The sequence below is a fragment of the Eleutherodactylus coqui genome, chromosome 3 (assembly GCF_035609145.1).
Source record: "Eleutherodactylus coqui strain aEleCoq1 chromosome 3, aEleCoq1.hap1, whole genome shotgun sequence".
NCBI classification, from domain to species: Eukaryota; Metazoa; Chordata; class Amphibia; order Anura; family Eleutherodactylidae; genus Eleutherodactylus; species Eleutherodactylus coqui.
In genome coordinates, this window is record NC_089839.1 from 252142442 (window position 1) to 252162489 (window position 20048).

General features: G+C 40.0%; 1 protein-coding gene and 1 long non-coding RNA gene across 2 annotated transcripts in view; one reads left to right on the forward strand and one right to left on the reverse strand.

The window, feature by feature from the left end:
• Positions 1-20048, forward strand: part of DNM3 (dynamin 3) — a 310170-nt gene that overhangs the window by 94161 nt on the left and 195961 nt on the right. The gene's annotated exons all lie outside the window — the stretch shown is intronic.
• LOC136621654 (uncharacterized) lies at positions 3126-7714 on the reverse strand. The gene is made up of 2 exons (XR_010791256.1): positions 4365-7714; positions 3126-4232 (listed from the first exon to the last, which is right to left on the reverse strand). It is a non-coding gene; the product is annotated as an uncharacterized lncRNA (long non-coding RNA).

Sequence of the window (20048 nt, forward strand, 5' to 3'; positions counted from 1 at the left end):
GAGTACTTCCGTACTCGGGCGAAAAGATTCGGGGGCGCCGTGGGTGAGTGGGGGGTTGCAGCGGGGAGAGGGGGGGGGGGGGGGGGGAGGGAAAGAGAGATCTCCTCTCCGTTCCTCCCCGCTCTCCCCAGCCGCTCCCTGCCCACCGCCGGCAGCCGACTCTTTTCTTCCGAGCAGGCAGGTACTCTCTAAGGGCAATGCTCGATCGAGTAATTGCCCTTAGCGAGTATGCTCGCTCATCTCTATTGTTTTGGAAAAATATAATTAAGTGTTATAGTATTAGAAGGGTCAACCGCCTGCTTCTTTAGACACTGTAAGGAAGCATATTAAACTGTATAGGAAAGGTTAGTTAGAGCAATGTGTTGCTTAATTAGTATTTTTAGCATTTCAATCCCATGACCTTATTTGTCATGATATGTAGGATGTCTTTGGTAATGAAAGCAGACGTATTCATCTTCCTGTTCCCAGGAGATCCGATACTACTTTTAATAACACTGAGGGATTAGTTAGAGGCATCCTTCATACAAGAAGAATTGGTTGTCTGTGAAACAGTTGCTCTCATGTGTCAAAAGTACTAATTATCAATCAAGCAACCAAAATTGACTACCAGTAGGGACTTTATGAAAAGAAATTATTTTATCTTGGCTTAGGGTCCGTTTAGACCTGCCGATTTCTCATTTTAACATTCATATGACGTAATTGTTCGCTCGGGCAGCCTGTTTATACATCGTTGGCTCATGCAAATGATAAATCGTTCAGTCGTTCCCTGTGTAAGTGAATGAGAACCACTGAACTATTGGTATTTAAACCGAATGATTAGTGAATGAGCCAGTGATGATTTTTATTCCTGCACAAAATGAATAAAAATGAGAGATGAGCGAGCACGCTCGTTTAAGGCTGATCGAGCATCGGTCTTGTCGAGTAACTGTTTACTAGACCAAGCACCATGTTTGTTGGGGTGGGGAGCGGGGGGGAGAGAGATCTCTCTCACTCTCACCTCCGCCGCCCCACACCCTGCATGGTGCTCCGTTGAGCAATTAGTTACTCAACAAGACCGATGCTCAATCGAGCATCAGCCTTAAACGAGCGTGCTCGCTCATCTCTAATAAAAATCTAACAATTTATCGTTTGTTGTTGGCTGCGTTTACACTGAACGATTAGTTTATTTTTGCTCGTTTGTATGATTTTTTTGAAAGACAATCACTCCGTGTAAAAGAGCCTTTATTTATACTTGACGTCATGATTATAATATGAAGGGGTAAATGGCTCATAATGGGGTTAAGAGACGCCTCACTAGAATTTTAGGGTTGGTAATGGAATGAAGTCTTACGTGAATCTTCTATAGCGCTGATAATAAAACAAAATCTATTGTGTATATGTAAAGTGGCGCTATATATGAATGTTTTTTTTTGTAGCGAAATATACAATTTAATTCGCTGTTGAGTTATTTATGTATTCCTTTGTAGGCGTGTACTGTAATATTTAGGTGCCTTCTATTAGTATTTTATTATGCGCTTTTCAGGTAAGCCAAGTTATTGCATGTGTGATAAAAGCTCAATAGGCCAGTTATTATTTCTAGCCGTGTCCATTGTTTCTTCAACCCTGATTGAAAGCTAAACACTAACAAAATTCAATTAGTGTCTCTAGCCAAATTGGATATAAGAAAAATTCTTTCTTAATTCCTTAAGGCCACATGGATTATCCTTCCACATTTTCTGCTCTATGTTTTCTGTTAATAAAAAAGAAAATGTCTACATTGATCTGGAATGCATTTACATGATGCCGTGAGTTTCCCAGTTGGAATTTGAAAATGAGACCATCTGGTGTGTAGTGTTGTTACCCTCTGCAAACAGAGGGCCCCCAACGAGCCATGAAAATAAAGGCTCTGTTATCCTTTAGCTGTCACTCATAACCCTCACCGCTGGAATGAGCCCAATTAAGGAGGCCCTCTGCCGGCTTCAGTTTACATTCAACCATTAACCTATTTTTTGCCGAAAAACACATGGTATGGATTTTAGAGCATTACTTCATTTCAGTAACCAAATATTTTTTTTTCTTAAACCCGATACAAGACACCCTGTAAATCATCTGAGGAAATGTAGGTTCACGCCATGCTTCAATTTTGTTTGAATCCTTCTCGTTCATTCCGTGTATTATACAGTAAGTCATAAATATATCTCCTAATATTGACTTATAGTGTGTGATCTAAGGCCCGGGCTAGGTGGTTTCGATGCTATACAAGGATTCTATGATACAATGTGATCTTTGCACAGTTTGACTCAAGACTTGAGACACTATTGGAACTGAAATCTCCGTCCAACTGGAGTGGTAATGCAAAATTTAGATTGACTATTTGAGTGTGACCATGGTGTGGCGTCAATGAAAATATTGCACTACTGCTACTATATTGGCTTCAGTTGAGGCAAGACTGTGCAGGCTGGTAGGGTGAAGTCTAATGCTTGCTATACCATAGTTGAATGGGTTTCTGTAACATGATGGTGCAATGACACACAAATATGGCAGCAGAAGTCATCGATACTGGCCACAAAAAAATTCCATTGTTGAAGATTGTAGAATTTAATGTTGGGATTTTGAAGGCAAAACTGAAATGGTATTACTAACTGGACCTCTAAAATATATATTTACCAGTAATCATGGCTCATAATGCATTTACCCATACTATATATTAATGCAGCTATTCCCATCATGTTTGTTTTATAATTCTAGAACTAAATATATAGGATATCATTATAATATATATATATATATATATATATATATAGATATATAGATATATAGATATATATATAGATAGATCCATATATAGAAAAATAGATCCATATATAGATATATATCTAATATATATATATATATATATATATATATATATATATATATATATAAATCAGTTATTTACAAAATTTACTGATTTGTGCTCAATGTTGCCATTGCAAAATGTACAGCCTAGCTTCTGATTGGGACCTACAAAGTTTTCATTTGCACTGTTTTAGTATGGAATTTTTTTTTTAACACAATTGAGTAATTTCTTCTAATTGTATTTTTCTTTGTAACAATGTTTGCTATACAACCAGGACGATAATATCTAATAAAGCAGTGCAACAAGATCATAGAATGTGTTTTTATTGTGAGCTCAGCACCATTATGTCTAGTCTATGCAGCTTGTCTCTCAGGAGACCATATAGGAAAGGCATTAGAACTAATAAAAATGTTAAGTCCAGGTGGTTTCTCAGTTGATAGAATAAAACGGCTCTTGTGTTGTAGTTGCAGCTGAAGTTGTTGGACTGTAAATCATGATGTGGATGCTGCCACTGGCCGGTTGTCCCTCAGGCTGGGTTGTCATGTGACTGCCTGTCTGTGCCTGCTGTACAGGTGAGAGGATGTTCTGCACAGCAAGTGTAGACAGGCAGACACATGACAACTCCTTCCAGCCAGTCCCACGATTCCATCGGCACATGCTGATAGGAAGGAGCCTACATCTCACTTAGTACTTTGATCATTATTGCAAACAATAGGAACAATGAAGAACACAAGATATCGGTTTTAAAAGAACATACATTGCATTATAGAAGTTTGAAACTGGTAATTACACTTTATTCTCCATGAAATACAACATATTTACAAGCACACAGACCAACAGTTCCCAGCAGATTTTAATTCCCAGCATGGCATCGGCGCTGCCAATGAAAACATTAAATTTTCACAGAATTTAAAAAATTCAGTCATTTTAGGTGAATTGGGATTTGTACAGAAAATGTGTAAAAATGCTATACAAGGAATAATTAACCTTGAATGCTGAAATTGTGAAATAACAAATATCCTACAGATTTTATACCTTAAAATAGCCATTTCAATTATCTGTGATGATGGAATATGTTATTTAGACTTGATTTTATCCTGTGTAGTTTGAGAGAACAGTATAGTAAAAAAAAGAGACATCTATCTATCTCATATCTATCTATCTGTATTCTATCATCTATCTGTATTCTATCTATCCATCTATCTCATATCTATCCATCTATCTCATATCTATCCATCTATCTCATATATATCTATCTGTATTCTATCTATCCATCTATCTGTATACTATCTATCTATCTATCTATCTGTTATCTATCTATCTGTTATCTATCATCTATCTGTATACTATCATCTATCTGTATTCTATCTATCCATCTATCTGTATACTATCTATATACTATCTATCTATCTATCTGTTATCTATCTATCTGTTATCTATCATCTATCTGTATTCTATCTATCCATCTATCTCATATCTATCCATCTATCTCATATATATCTATCTGTATTCTATCTATCCATCTATCTGTATACTATCTATATACTATCTATCTATCTGTTATCTATCATCTATCTGTATACTATCATCTATCTGTATTCCATCTATCCATCTATCTATATACTATCTATCTATCTGTTATCTATCATCTATCTGTATACTATAATCTATCTGTATTCTATCATCTATCTATCTATCTATCTCATATATATCTATCTGTATTCTATCATCTATCTGTATTCTATCTATCTATCTATCTATCTATCTATCTATCTATCTATCTATCTATCTATCTATCTATCTATCCCTTTAACCTGGGCTATAAGCACTTAGCACTTAAAAAACTGATTTACAAGTAAATATGCATTTAGAAGTCCTAAGCAGTCATTATTGACATGCTATACGAAAAGCCAATATGCGATGTGTCTTACAGAGTAAAAACCAATACAAGGAGGCCTAAAACTTCAAATATTAAAGCTAGAGATGTCACTTACTTTGCTGCTTTGATTGATGGGATAGGATTTAAATAAAATAATTTACCAACTCTTTTCATGAGGTTTATGCAAAATGTGGGGTCTCCTGACTCACAAGACATGCAGTATGTTGAGAACTAAATGTCTGCACTGACCTTGATTTTCATTGGCATTCAATAGGCCCTTACTCATGAGCTTTTTCTATGGACTTACTATGCACTAGATTCATTAAAAAGAGAGAAAGGGGGATAAAACAGTGGATTACCGTGCATAGAAGAAGGATGTAATATACACATTCTATAGAAATGATATATTCTCATGTAGGTTCACTTCCTCCAGTAGTACTGTGTATATGTTTCTTCAGTGTGTCTGATGTGGTCTTTGTTGGAGTACATGTGCAGTTCTGCAGACTGTGTGTGGTCCGCCTGCACCGCAGATAAGATGAGTTACCTGAAGTTCTCCTTAGTTTGTATAAACATATTTGCGAGGGTCTAGAAGACTAACTACAGACAGGAAACTGTGGCCCAGTTAACAGATGGGAAGCATGAGGGAGACATATGGAAGCTTTCTGTCTTGAAAGCTGACTTCCCGTTATAGTTAAGGGCAAAGTTTAACTTTGTTTTATACATTAACTCAAAGTGTCCACTGCAGGAAAATGCATTAGCAATAGTAACTAAATACTGGATAGCTCCGCTTTTTAACCACTTCATGTAGATTTACTACTTATTCGAGAGCCATGTCTATTTTCTTTATACACAACCACAGATACACACTCACTATAGACCATAGTATAAATATATTGCAAATTGTATGATAGTGTAGCTGCAGCTTACAGAGGAAGCAGCATATAAGTAATAGTCTGCTTTATGTCAGTGGATCAGATTAGTGTATTTAATGCTGTTTCAATTACATGTTATATCTGGTCAATAGTTTTTTTCATTTATTACAACTTCTACTTTTTTAGCTTATTTACTATTACCACTCATCAAAGGCTAGATAGCCATTTTTGTAACAATATGTTGCTTTTCAGCTAAAAAAAAGTTTCATTTTTTCTCTAACGAATATTTATAGTTAAGTAGTGAATAGAGGACGTTCCGCTCTATATATCCGAATTGCATATCATTTTTTACTATCTACTACATCAATGTTGGCACAGATCTGCTGTGCAGTATATGATATATAAAACGCATGTAAGGCTTAAACTGTTATTACAGCTGCAGTCATAAAGTATTCGAGAAGTTGTACTTCAGGTCTAAAGCTTTGGTTATAAAAATAAAAACTGTTCTGGTAAATTGACATTGTGAAACAATTCTGATACATAATGTAAATAAACTAGCAAAAAAAAAAAAAAAAAAGACAATTTTCAGCAAAAAATAGTATATAACAAGCCTTAATCACAGTGACTGTTCTGGATTAGCACTAGGTTATACATATAAAATCTAAGTGATACGAAATGTCATTTTATTTAGTATTGTAAGAAATCAAGATGTAATTCCTTAAATTTTACAGACGATTAAAGGCGGTAATAAAAACTCAACTAAAAATTGAATTAAAAGTTCGCATTTTTTTTTACTTTAACCGAACTGACCTGAGAATAAAGAGAAAGGTCCTGTTATCTGTACTTGGTTAGTTGTGCATGTTGAAAAAAAAAATATCAAAAATACATTTCAAAATTCAATTTCAGACACAGTATAAAGTTATTGTTAGGTTTTCCTTTTAGCCTCCAATTGCCTATTAGTGATATGTAATATATATGCACATATATATAATATATAGCACAATTTTGGTAAATTCTTCATGCATTTGTATCCACAAACGCACACTGAATTGTAGGAATAAAGAACCTTATTAAGTGACTACTTAAATAATACAACTCGCATACAGCCTCCAGATACTGTGCTCTCATTGTAGTCTATGGTTTACACTGAATTGCAACACACATCATTTATCTCTTGCTGATTCACTCCTTACCATTTCCCATCTGTTCTTGTGACAGCTCTACCGTCTCACAAACATAGCAATCCATACAGATTCATCATTGTATTGGTATTAACTCTTATTCTGCTGGAAAGAGTCAAATCGTGCCTTTTATAGAAGAACATGTATCTTACGACAGCCAAATTTGAAATACGTTTTTCTACGACTGTGCAAATTAGGTAAAGTTTGTAATTCATAGTAATGATAAATCAGTCATAATTACTTTAGGAGAGTTATATAAATTATTTAACTCAAAACTAAAGACAGGCATCGACTCCTGCAGAATAATCCAAAAAGTGAAAGAACAATCACATTTATTTAGTTTTAATCAATAAGCTCCTGTACTTCTTATATCATGTATGATATGTGTCCATTAAAGCCATATAAAGTGGTCTTTCCAACTGCAACAGATAATAATGACAATATTGGTGCTGCAGACTGGCAGACATTAATCTATTTCCAATAGATTACTGGCCAGGTGTTCTTCCAAAGTTAGGCCTTACCAGTATGCCTTCCCCTGCACCACTGCGGAGTCCTTCTGTCCATTCTTTTCCTATTTCCCTATGTACAAAACCTGCGAAAAGAAACACTTCACATAAAAAGCTTTAAAAGGAGGAACACTTAGTCATCCCTCCATGGCATCTGTGTCCCCCCTTTAATCCATGTCGCTGCTGTCCCATACCCAGTCTAACCAATGTGCAGACTACTGTACAACAGCATTGTCCTGAACAGGTAGTCTGAACACTGGGGCGACGGAGCAGGCTTTCTCTGGAACGCAAGTTTTCTCCGTTTTTGTTAAAATCCTGTTTTCAATCTTCTTTGGTAACATTTTCCCTTTTGCTGGTTTTGCCCACAGTTTAAAAATATATATAAAAAAAAACAATAGTCCTTTTTTTTCCTTTTGGTACCCCTCAAAATCTACCAGCGTTGATACACAAAGTCACAGAAAGTGTTCTGATTCCCAGTCTTGACGTGGCACATTTGCAGTAAACTGGGGATCTGGCAATGAATTTAGGACCAGGAAAAGGGGGAGGGCAGGGCTTGAGAGTCCATATATGGGATGATGTCACCCTTGGGAGGTTTGGGTATGCACTGTGCTAGAGGAGAGACAGCTAGAGTTGCTCGTGCTAAAGACATAGGTCTGTGTATAAAATGGTACCAGATGTTTTAGTGTAATGTTAAGCAGTCATTTCATCTTCAAGCCAGATTTTTTTTTCCTTTTGCTTGAGCGAGGCAGGAAGTGGGCCCCAGAATGGAAAAGCTGTGCTAAAAAAAAAAAAAATAACTCCAATCTGCCGTTAAAGACCAGCCAACTGAAAGTGAAGGGATATGACCCTTTCTTTTTACATTGTTTTAGTATATGACAGGAAGAAATAGCAATCGATTTGTTTAGATGTGGCGTAATCTCTTCAGCTCGGGGAAGTTGTAGGATGTTGTAAGGAATTAACACTGAATGGTACAGGCTCGGCTCGTTCTGAATGAGTTAAGTAATTCGTAGACTATATGTGTGTTTCTGTTTTATCTTGGGACAACTACTATGTCTCGTTTTTCACGTCATCCTTTTTCCTCTAGTCTTGCCTTTGCCAGCAATGTGTAGGCTGCTCTGCTAGACCTGAACAGTAATTACAGCCACTTCCTGAAAGTGAAGCCCCCATGATAAGTCTGGAGAAATGGTCTTTGTCATGGCCTCCACGTGAGTAATTAGTTCCACATGTGGCTTCCCCGCTCTTTCTTGCCCCCTCCCTTTCTAAAGCCTCTAGCTGTTTAGGCTAGCTGATGGCCAAATACTTTCCTCTAAATGAGGACCTAAAAAAGCATTAAAGATTTATACATCAGCCTTTCCCTTTAAAGAGATGGTTCCAGTATCTTAATAGATTGTTTCTTGTGCCAGTAAGAAGATCTATACACTTACTTTGCATTCTTATCCTCGGTCTGTCTGGATTTTGGTTAGGAGTGAAATGTTCTCACTATTTTTTTTCCATCTCATTATTGCTAGACCAGAATGTAATATAAGAAGTTTAGCTTGAACCTGAAGCCATCTTATTAATTCAGTTAGACTCTATGATTCACACAACTGTGGACACATGCTATGTACTTGATCTCTATATACTTTACTGTTCTGTGCAACTCCTGGCAAAAATTATGGAATCACTCAACTTAGGGTCACCACATACATTAGATCTAGATCTGCCAAATCAGCCAACTTTGTTGGGACTGAGTGATCATCTAATCTGTTCAGGGGCCTCATAACTCTCCTCCACTGGCATATTCGGGGGAAAATAAGAATGGGAGTTGGATTTTAATTGCCTGATCTTTTTGCTCTTGCAAGATTAGCCACTGCTAGAGGGGTCTCACTACGATTTCTCCCCTCCTTATATTCACAACACATGCCCTCTTGGCTGACCCAAACATGTATAATATATAGGGGTGTCAGGTGAGATAGTTGTCAGCTGAACAAGTGTTTGGTAGTGCAGGAAGTAACAGGAAGTGCTTATATACTTCACTGAGCTGTTGGACTTGACTAATTGAAAGAGAAAATGGCCCCAACAAGAGAACTACCAAATAAAACAATAGAAAGGATTATAAAACACCTTCAAAATGGAAATCCAATATGTTGTATGGCAAAAGACGTTGGTTGTTCCTAGTTAGCTGTGTGTAAAATTTGGAGGAATCATAAAATGGAAAGGTTATAGAAACAAAAATACACAGGTGAACCAAGGAGGACGCGAAAGCGTCAGAAGGGAAAACTGCAAGCAATATGCCGTGAAAATAGAAAATTCACAACAAAACAAATGAAAAAAATGGTTTAAATGGAAATCAATACTTGGGACTGAACTCTACGAAATTAGCTGAATGAAATGGGATTTACATAGAGAAGCCAAACAGAAATTAGCACTAACCTAACAGAAAAAAAGACGGTTACAGTGGACTAAAGAAAAGCAACTATGGAGTGTGGATAATTGGATACAAGTGATATATTCAGTGATGAATAGGAGTTGCAAATCTATATTAGCCAAGTGTTATGGCTGATGGCCATGCTTAGTGAGTCTCTCCTGCCGTGAGTTGAAATCAAAAACTTGCCCTCTGTGTTGTCCGCAATGGAGACCACATATCCGGTCAGGTTCTTGGTCTACATAGGGTGCACACACTGCTAGACCAGGAAGCTGACAGGATATACAGCATCTGTTGAAGGCCAGACAGAGGACACAGCACTGACATGTCCATGCCCAACAGTGTCCCTTAGCTCCTCCTGCCATTGGTCAACAGTCATAAAAGTACGCTCCCCCCTCACCCTTAACCCTTTCCAATCTAATTTGGATCCTGCTTTTCCTGGGGGATCTTACTCTTTCTCTGCTGTTATACAACGGCGCTATATGCTTGCTAAACCAGTACTGCATGAGGTGACACGTTGGATAGGCTCCGACAGCAGAGAGGTTGGCAATATGCAGTAAGAGAACCCCAACGGATGTCTTAGAACATTGGAGCTGTACAGCCTTAAATCATAATGTCTTAAAGGGGTTGTCCCGCGCCGAAACGGTTTTTTTTTTTTAACCCCCCCCCCCCCCCCCGTTCGGCGCGAGACAACCCCGATGCAGGGGTTAAAAAAACAAACTGCTCAGCGCTTACCTGAATCCCGGCGGTCCGGCGTCTTCATACTTACCTGCTGAAGATGGCCGCCGGGGTCTGCTTCCTCCGTGGACCGCAGCTCTTCTGTGCGGTCCATTGCCGATTCCAGCCTCCTGATTGGCTGGAATCGGCACGTGACGGGGCGGAGCTACACGGAGCCGGCATTCTGCACGAGCGGCTCCATTGAAGAGAGCAGAAGACCCGGACTGCGCAAGCGCGGCTAATTTGGCCATCGGAGGGCGAAAATTAGTCGGCTCCATGGGAACGAGGACGCTAGCAACGGAGCAGGTAAGTATAAAACTTTTTATAACTTCTGTATGGCACAATGTACATTACAAAGTGCATTATTATGGCCATACAGAAGTGTATAGACCCACTTGCTGCCGCGGGACAACCCCTTTAAGGTGTCAGGCAGTGCATTGGAAAGGATTAAACCGTCTCTTTTTAAGACTAGACTGCTAATGAAATTTTTTCAGGAGAGCCAGGGTATTTTTTTCTTCGCAGCAAGCTACCAAGATCTCTTATCTGGGCTACAAACGTTCCAGTCCATTAGATAAAACAGCCACTCTGTTATCATCTTGGCACCCAGAATTTCGTATATTTCAAATTCTTTTTTTTGGAACAGTATCTGCAGGAGTCATCACAGAAGAATCAGTGATTTCAAGAAGGAGACATGGAAAGAATTGGTAATACACCAAGAGGAAGGCAGTTGTAGTTTGTAGGCCACCGGCTTCAGTTGCTTCAGGACTTGAAACAAGCTTCGATATCTGGACGCAAATTTGAAAGACGACATCCTCTGGTGGATGTCCTTAGAGGACTAACAAACACAATCCCCAGGAGAGAAACTAGAGAAAAGTCTTCATTTTTTACCACTGAATCCGTTGTTTAAGGAGCATGGGTGTCATCCACCAGTTTGTCTTCCACGGGTTAGAGCTTCTGAGGTGTAGCAGCCAACACTATATATCACGACTTCTTGAAGATTTGGCAGGGTGTCATGAAGTCTTTGTTTCATCCTGATAGCTGCATGGGACTACATGTGTGGACAAGAATACTCCCATGAATACTTGTGTGGACAAGAATACTCCCTAGCTAATTTCCTGGTATATCATGTTGGTTGTCCTCTTAGAACATCTGCTTGAGGATGCCCTCTTTCATATTTGTTACTAGATATCTGGGCTCATTTCGAGTTCTAAAACAACTGACTCCGGAGGCCTACAAACTACATCTGCCTTCCTCATGGCATATTCCTAACGCCTTCAATGTCTCTCGCTTGAAATTACTGATTCTTAATCATTTTTCCAAGTCATTTCTCCCAACTCAGCAGATACTGTTCCAGAAGAGGACTGGAAGGGTCATGGTCCTCAAAAGAGAACTTGGGAACCTGCTAAGAATATTAATGCCCTGACACTTCTGAAGACTTTTTACCAGCAGTCTGGTCCTAAGAAGAGGGGAAATAAGGGGGGTACGGTAATGGCCACTGGCCATGCTAACGACATCCTTTACCTCTTTCTCTTGACCCTCAGCTTCTTGATTATGAAAGAAATCTGCCTGTCCTGAGGTCTTCGTCTTCACCCTCCAGTACCATGTTATGGTAAACCTGACGAAACTGGGTAAGGGTCTTCTTATTTGAGACCATGTGCTGTGTGTGTTAATCCACAGACAGTACATGGCACCATTATAGGGCTATGAGAACATGCACCCTGACATTTTTTCCGTATGAGATCCGTATGTAAAAACGCAGCCCTTATTTTTAGACCAAGTCAAGCCAGTTTAGAGGCACGGTGGATTCCTTTTTGCTTTCTTGACACCAAGGAGATGATGCTGGAACTTTTGTTTAGTGCTATTCTAATGGAATATATAATGATAATTGCCTGAAGAAAACAATCAAATTTCCCCACCCATTTATGGTCTGGGACTGCATGTCAGAAAAAGGATCAGCGGAGATGGCAATCATTATTTTGAGCATCCATGCACAGGTGAACATACAGATTTTGGATGCTTTTCTTAATACATCAATAGAAAGTAGATTAGGTGATGATAAAGTGATTATTTTTTAGAATAGCAATGCATCTTGCTGCAGAGCAAGGAGTGTTTAAACATTTCTTCAGTATAAGGCATATCAACCCAATGATATGGCCAGCTAACAGCCTGGATCTCAATACAATTGAAAATTTATGGTGGAAATCAACTCAATGACGAGGCCAGTACACAGTCTGGATCTTAATAGTATTGAAAATTTATGGTGGAAATTTAAAATATTGGTCCATGGCAATGCTGTATCCTGCAAAGTGAATCTATCAACTGCTCTTAGAATATTGTTCTCATTAGTGAAGTCTATGACTCAAAGAATTCACGATTGTCATAAAAGTCCAAGGAGGAGCAGCAAACTACTCAGTGGAATTTTATGTTGACGATTCCATATTTTTTTTTTTACCTTTTCTTGATCTAGAAAAAACACATATCAATAATTAAAATAATTTACTTTAATTTGATTGAGGGATGTTTTATGAAACCAGAATGTTCAGCTATTAAATACACATTTTTTGTCATTTTGTGTATTTGCTATGAAGTTAAAAAAATGCTTGAGTGAACATCCATTAAGTGTAGTGGTTGCATACATTTTGCCACAGGTTGCATTTGTAGACATAGTAAGGGTTCCAATGCGCAGTAATCATTACCCAAAGGAGTCGCATATAAGTGTGATTTACACGTAGCCGATACTTTTTAACAGATTCTATAGATGCAGCAAAAGAGGATTTGATGGGTAGAAAATGGTGGAAAAAGGGATACATGTCTTGATACTGTAAGGTGGAAGCAGTGCCTTCTCCCCCTTCTTACAGTTAGTGGCTTACATCTGCTCGTATCAGCACCCCGAGAGCCACATATGAAGCCCCAACGCCTGACCAGGACCTGGCAGGGAGAGGCGAACTGACAGGAGATGTGAAGTGCCAGAAGAACAAGCACAGTGCTGTCTGCAATACCCCACATCTGGTTCAGTGGCCAAGGTGGGAAAGAGCGAAGAGGACAGAGTGAAGCTTGACGTACCCTGTAAAGGAAGTACTCAGAAAAACTTTGTGAAGATGCTCCACTCCTCTGTGATATAGTGCTAGAGTATCAGTGCTGTAAAGAACAACCCCATGCATGGAATTGAATGGGGCTAAGCTCCACCCACCTCCCCAAAGATTGGAGAAAGCTCTCAGGACCCTTCTGGCACTATATTAGTGGATTAAAGCTGCATCACAGTATGTGTGACACAGCAGTCTATGGTAAGCCTGGCAGGAGAGGCCCAGAAAACAAAGACTTTTGAAGTGACAGACCCACCTTTGTGTGGAAAGTAGTGCAGGAAATGGCCAAAGGGCCTGATGACTGGAGGCCACACATTGACTGTCGAAGGGCTCTGGTGACTAGGGAGCTTAATGGACTAGGACTGTGGAATGAGACAGTGGTCCAGGTTGAACCTCCCACCAATTTATTACATTTGAGGCCTTGGGAAAACCCAGCGTGTACACCAAGGAAGGGTCAATAGTTAGTCAGCAGGCCTACTGTGGGTTAGTGTTGGGACTTACAGACTCTGTTGAGGATTCGAATGCCAGTGGTGCTACAATTGAGGCTCAAGCAATTCAGGTGTTTCATGAATGTAGTGTGGACATTTATAGAGTATGCAAACTGTTCCTGGAGTTCAAAGTCAGCAGTGGAAGGTTTTACTTCATTGTGGGAATGTTTAAACAATATTCTAATGTTGTATGGTGCTGGTATGGAGAATAATGATGAATAAGGTAAAAGTTTCAGTAAGACGAATAGAGTTGGAGTGAAAAAGTAGTAAAGCATGTGAGAGCTCAGATAGGAGTGATGCCTGTGGTGATGTATGTCCTGGTCAAAGGGTATGGCCCCTATGGGGCAGGAGATGTTAGTATAGTGAAAGTGACAAAGGAATCTGGCACATGCCTAGGAAGCCTGAGGTATTGTGCAGGAATCTTATTACTACTAGATTGGAAGGGAATTGTAGATACGATGCACCATCCATTATATGTAATTTCAGAGCCCTGGTTCGCTCTGCTCGGAACCTGGAAGGAGCTGACAGATGGTCATATACTGTACATTAGGCACATGGCTACTCAACCAATCACAGGCGTCAGCGGCTATGTGATTGTCTGAGCAGTCATATGCACAATGAACGGCACGTGACTGCCTGCAGATTTATTCCAAATTCTCAGTGGTGTGGATCGGGGCTCCAGCATGGATGGGGAAGCAGCTTGTATAACTGAACATTCATTTTTTCGTTATTTTACGCTATTCTAAAAAATGTCCAGTAAAATCCTTTAAATTTGGGCAGGCATACCAACTCTGTCCCCTGGTCACATGGCAGGTAATATCCAACGCTGCCCTCAACAGCATGACATTCCATTTGTTGATCACATGGGCTGCTCTCTCTGAGTAGCCCTGCCCTTTAAAGTGGAATGAACTGGACAGCTATTGATTCAAGCAAAGGCTCAGTGTATTCCTCACCCAAATGTGAGTTTGCTCCATCTGAGTGGGTGGAGCTTACCCAGACTCATGTGACTCCTATAGGCTGCAAACCAGTCTATAGAATAATTGACAATTTTCTGTGAGCAAACAACCCTTTAAGAGTCAGAACTGGCACAGAGGAAAATGATCTGCGAACAGCATTATTTCATGATAATAGGCTGTGACTAATTAAAAGCAGGTCCCAATAGACCGTTTCACACACCGCACTTATGGTACTGCTTTATGCAGATTTTACTTTCTTTTGCAAAAGAAAGAGTGGATACAAAAAAAAAAAAGAAATATTTCCTTCTTTTATACTTTTACGCCATTTAAGACTCTCTTCATAACTGGATCAAAGGCTCTGTTTGCAGTCTGAAGTGCAGATCAGTCCAAACATTCAGGACAAGATAATGCACCAGAAAATGCTGGACCGCACAATGGAAGCTGGATAGACCCCATTATATGGCGCCCGTCACCCCATTATATGGCGCCCGTCACCCCATTATATGCAGTCTGTCACCCCATTATATGGCGCCCGTCACCCCATTATATGCCGTCTGTCACCCCATTATATGGCGCCTCCCACCCCATTATATGGCGCCCGTCACAACATTATATGGCATCTGTCTGGCGCCATTTGGTTCCATCATACGACAGAAACCAGCAGAAGAGCCACTTCTGGTCTCGTAAATTTTGCACGTTTTTGTGCTGTGTATTTGCAGACTGGAAGTTGCGTATTTGCACGCGCAACTGCGTTTTTACTGTACTTATTGCGCATGCAAAGAAATACACACCAAGTGCTGTTTCAGATGAATCATGGCCGCATAACGAACCAAACGAAACCACTCATTTGTTTAGCTTTCACTACCTCTTTTCTCAGCAGCCGAGAAAAGATAAGACCTGCCCCATCTTCCCCGCACGTAATGAATACTATGTGCAGGAAAGATCGGGCAGGACCTATTGTCCCACGTTTTTTTTTTAATACTCCTGTACTCTGGCGTGGAGTTTGAATGACTGTTGAAGAAATTTCCTTCATTTAGGCGCAACTACGCTCAATGCCAATGAGAGTAGTTGAACCTACGGCCATCTGAAGCCGCCCCATTGCTGTCAGCCATTGTAATGGTCGAGTTCTCCAATGCAAATGCGCAGAAAAATAAGAGTATGCTGTTTTTTTTTTTTGCTCAACACAATTGCGCACTCACAATACGCTTTTGTAAAGAAACCCATTGAAAGCGATGGGTTCTATTTTCTGTGTATTGTGCACACAAATATGTAATTTTGGTTCATGTAAAATGTACCGTTTTTACTCTATGTGCATGTTGGATGCATTTTTGATGCATGTGCATATTTTTATGTCTTTATTGCATCCATATTCACTGCATTTTTCACGTGCGGAACAAAAAAACCCTCAAGAAGGCCTAATTGAGGTCACTATTTTTTCCACTGTCTCCTGGCAATATGCATAAAAGCGCAGCAAATATACAAGCAGCTATGTACTTTCTGCATTTTTGGGTATCCTATTGACTCTAGGACTCCTGCAGATAATCGTAAGTGCATCTATGCTCCCCTCTGTGCAACGTATTTGTGCAGTGAACGAGCCTTTTTTGCTTGCATAACAGTGTTTTGGGGGTTTTTTTCTGTTCACAATAGCTGCACTTTTGCGGGTGCCTAAAAATACGCCCCCAATACATCAGGATGTCATCATTGAGCCAGTCCACTGTAATCACCCATAAATAGTCAACGTGCGGCGTGACGCTCTCCTGTAGGGCTTCTGGTACTTTCTGGGTTTGTGAAGAAGTAGCTGAGGTTGGAGACATTTCTTCTTCTGATGACGAAGATCTTCTTTTGCCTTGGTTGCTGTCATGCAGATTTGGGCATCACGTGAGGTGGCGGAGGTTCCTAGAAGGAGGAGTTGGCAGTTCAAGGTTCATCCTCCGGTGTCTCACAATGCCGGCCCCCGCTCAACTGCATTGATGAGCATCTCCAGCTCCACTTGGTTGAGCTTCCAAAATGAGATGATCCTAAAGAATCTCCAAAATAGCTTCCGTGCCTTCCCTACAATTAGCTGCAAACTTTATAACAGGTGGCTGCGTAATTACGCCATTTTTCATGCATGTTTGTGCAGAATTCATGTGCATTTTTGCCCCCCCATAGACTCTTAATGGGACCTTTGGTACGCAAATGCACACAAAAATAGAGCATGTTGTGTATTTCTTTGCCTGACGGAAATTTGCGCGCAAAAACGAGTAATGTAAGCGAACCCGTTGTAATCAATGGGTTCTATTGCTTGCCGTTTGCGTAAGTGGTGTTCTGCACACAAAACTGTGCGTAAAATACACCCATGTGAAGGGAGCCCTTAGTAAGTGATTTTGGTCTGTAAATACAGATGAAAATAGAACATACTGCGTTCTGTTATGTGAACGATTGACGAAAAAAAATGCTCATCTCAATACGCCAGTGCAAATGATTGGTGTTGTACGCTGTCCGTGTTATGTCCATAAAAATGTGGATGTAATATGGATAGAAAATACACCTAGGCCCTAATGCAGGCACATTAAAGCATTATATTATGGCCTGAAACACTGAATTCCCAACACTGAACCAAATCGAGGGCTTTATTTAGTCCCACTATGCGCCCGTCATAATCACAGCTGTATAACGGAACGAATGGAAACCATTTCAATGGTTTCCTTTTCATTAGCAGTATTCTCGCTCATTAATTGAGAAAAGATAGGACTCGCCTTAAAGATTGGGCAGGACCTATCTTTTCGCAGTTCCTGTAGTGGGCAGCATAGTTGCGCGTACACCAGTGCGATAAAGCCCTTGGGGACCTTTTACATCGAAAGATTAGCATTCCGATTCTCGACAGATGGTGTGAATGTTGCTAGTGACTGAGCAACGAATGATATAGTTGTTCTCTTATTGTTCATCATTCGATTTGTGCAGGCATAAAAATCAGACAACGATCGACCTGTGTGAACAGGCAGTCATTAATCTATGAACGACTGCCTGTTTACTATGAATTGAGGTGGGCAGCTGGAAGTGATCTCCCACCCGCTCCCCCTCAAATTCACTGAGCGATCATCGCTCTTTTGTGAAAGCACGGCAGCGATAATCCTAGGGATGACTGTGGGGCGCCCCGCAACCCGCCCATGTTTAAAGGACCCTTAGTTCCCCATCACCTTCTGGTCTGTGTAGTCAGGATATGATACTCCCTAAAAGATAATTCGAACTCTATTCTTTCCAGAGTGCACAGCTTAGGGCTCCTTCACACAAACACTTGCACATGCCTCAGTGTAATGTATTTACGGAACAAACTATGCTTTTTTGTGCCCATATCGGCATATCTCATGGTACTTTCTCTGCCCGCGGGCCATGTTTATTTTTGTACCGGACACAAAGACGCACCACTTGAAATGGTGAATTCATCTAATGAATTCCAGATGTGTTGACGCAGCATATCGTTGCATTTTGTACGCGCATTTGTGCACCACCCTCAACTGACTTTGATGGGGACCACTGAAATGTGTGCACAAAATATGGAAATCTGAATGAAGCCACTGAAATCAATGAGTTTTATTCTCTGCGTATCGTGCGCACAAATACGCCTGTTTGAAGAAGCCCTTAGGCCAGATTGCCATGAGCATATTTGCGCATGCAAAATTTTTATGTGCAGTACGCAGACAATAGAACCCGTTGTTTTTAATGAGTTCGTTCACATGTACGTATTTTGTGTGCGCATTTTGGTTGTGCGAAAAAATATGCAGCACGTTCTATTTTCGCTTGTGTTTACCCAGGGAAAGAACACATTGAACTCATTAAGCTAATTGGACGTTTTAATAGCTGAGAGCATTGTAACGTGTTTTTTTTTTTTTTTTACATGTGCAAAAAGTACAATAAAAAACGCAATTGTGCGCACGAATACAAAAGCCCATTTAGCAAAAACGCAACTCAAATGCCCACATAAATATGAATCCGGCTGTAGATGGACCACTATTCGCCATGTGATTCCATGGTCATCCAAGTTCAGTTCAGTAGAAATGCAGGAGCTTCCGAATACTGTGGGAGTAATACCACCTGAAACGTAGCCAAAAAAACCCGCTCTAAACACGGACAACTCATTTTTATTTGCGCAATAATATTTCATATTGCGCGTTACGGCAGCGGCTCAGAGGCAGTCATTAAATACACACAAAATCTAGTAGACTGTGTGAATGGAGAGAGCAGTGATGACGTCGTTCTTTCCTAGTAGAGACTTTATATGAAGCAGCTGCCCCTAATCATCCGGCTTCTCCTCCTAAGCTCTGGGATTTTGCTTTCCAGCGCATGGCATTTTTCTACGTGACCTTGTTGTTGGCCCGGCTTAGAGTCGCACCATATATACAGTACTGGAAATGAAAGATTTTGTACTAGAGCGTAAGATGTAAGGAAATATAATGGAGTTCAATGGTCCCTCTGGTTTTATCATTTAGTGTTCAATGCATCAACCATTTAGTGACGGCCTGTTTTGTGGCTTAATGCCCCTACTATTCTCACTGTCCTAATAGAAGAGCCAGAAGCTTTCATTTTTTTGCCGACAAAGCGGTATGAGGGTTTTGCGGGACAAGTTGTATTTTTAATTGGGAAATACTGTATATAATGGGATGTGAAACTTCTATTAATATTTTTGGGGGAGGTGAATATAAAGAAGAAAAAAAACTACATAGGTTTTCGGGCTAAAATCGTGGCTTGTCCTAGGAACTCGTTGCCCATTGTTTTCAATGGGACAGGAAAGTGATGGGGGGCGTTTTTGACATAAAAATGCCTCGCTCCCATGGGTAAATCACATGTTGGTGAACGTGATACCAGGTTCACCCGTGTGTAGGAAGCCTAAGGACTTATTTTTGTGCGGGGCAACCCATATTTTAGACCCTTTTTCCAACTTGTCTTAAAAAGAGGCTTAGCCTAAATTGTGCCAAACTTTGCCACAAATAGCAATTTTTTTATATAAACAAAGCCAACTAATGGCTGGTCCAAACTCTAGACTTAGCAGTCTTCAAACTTCACAGATATCTCATTCAGCAGAGCCACTATGTTAAATTTGGTACACTTTAAAACTGTCTAGTCTAAGTGAGCATTGTCTAACATTTAAGTAGTTTTAGTAAACA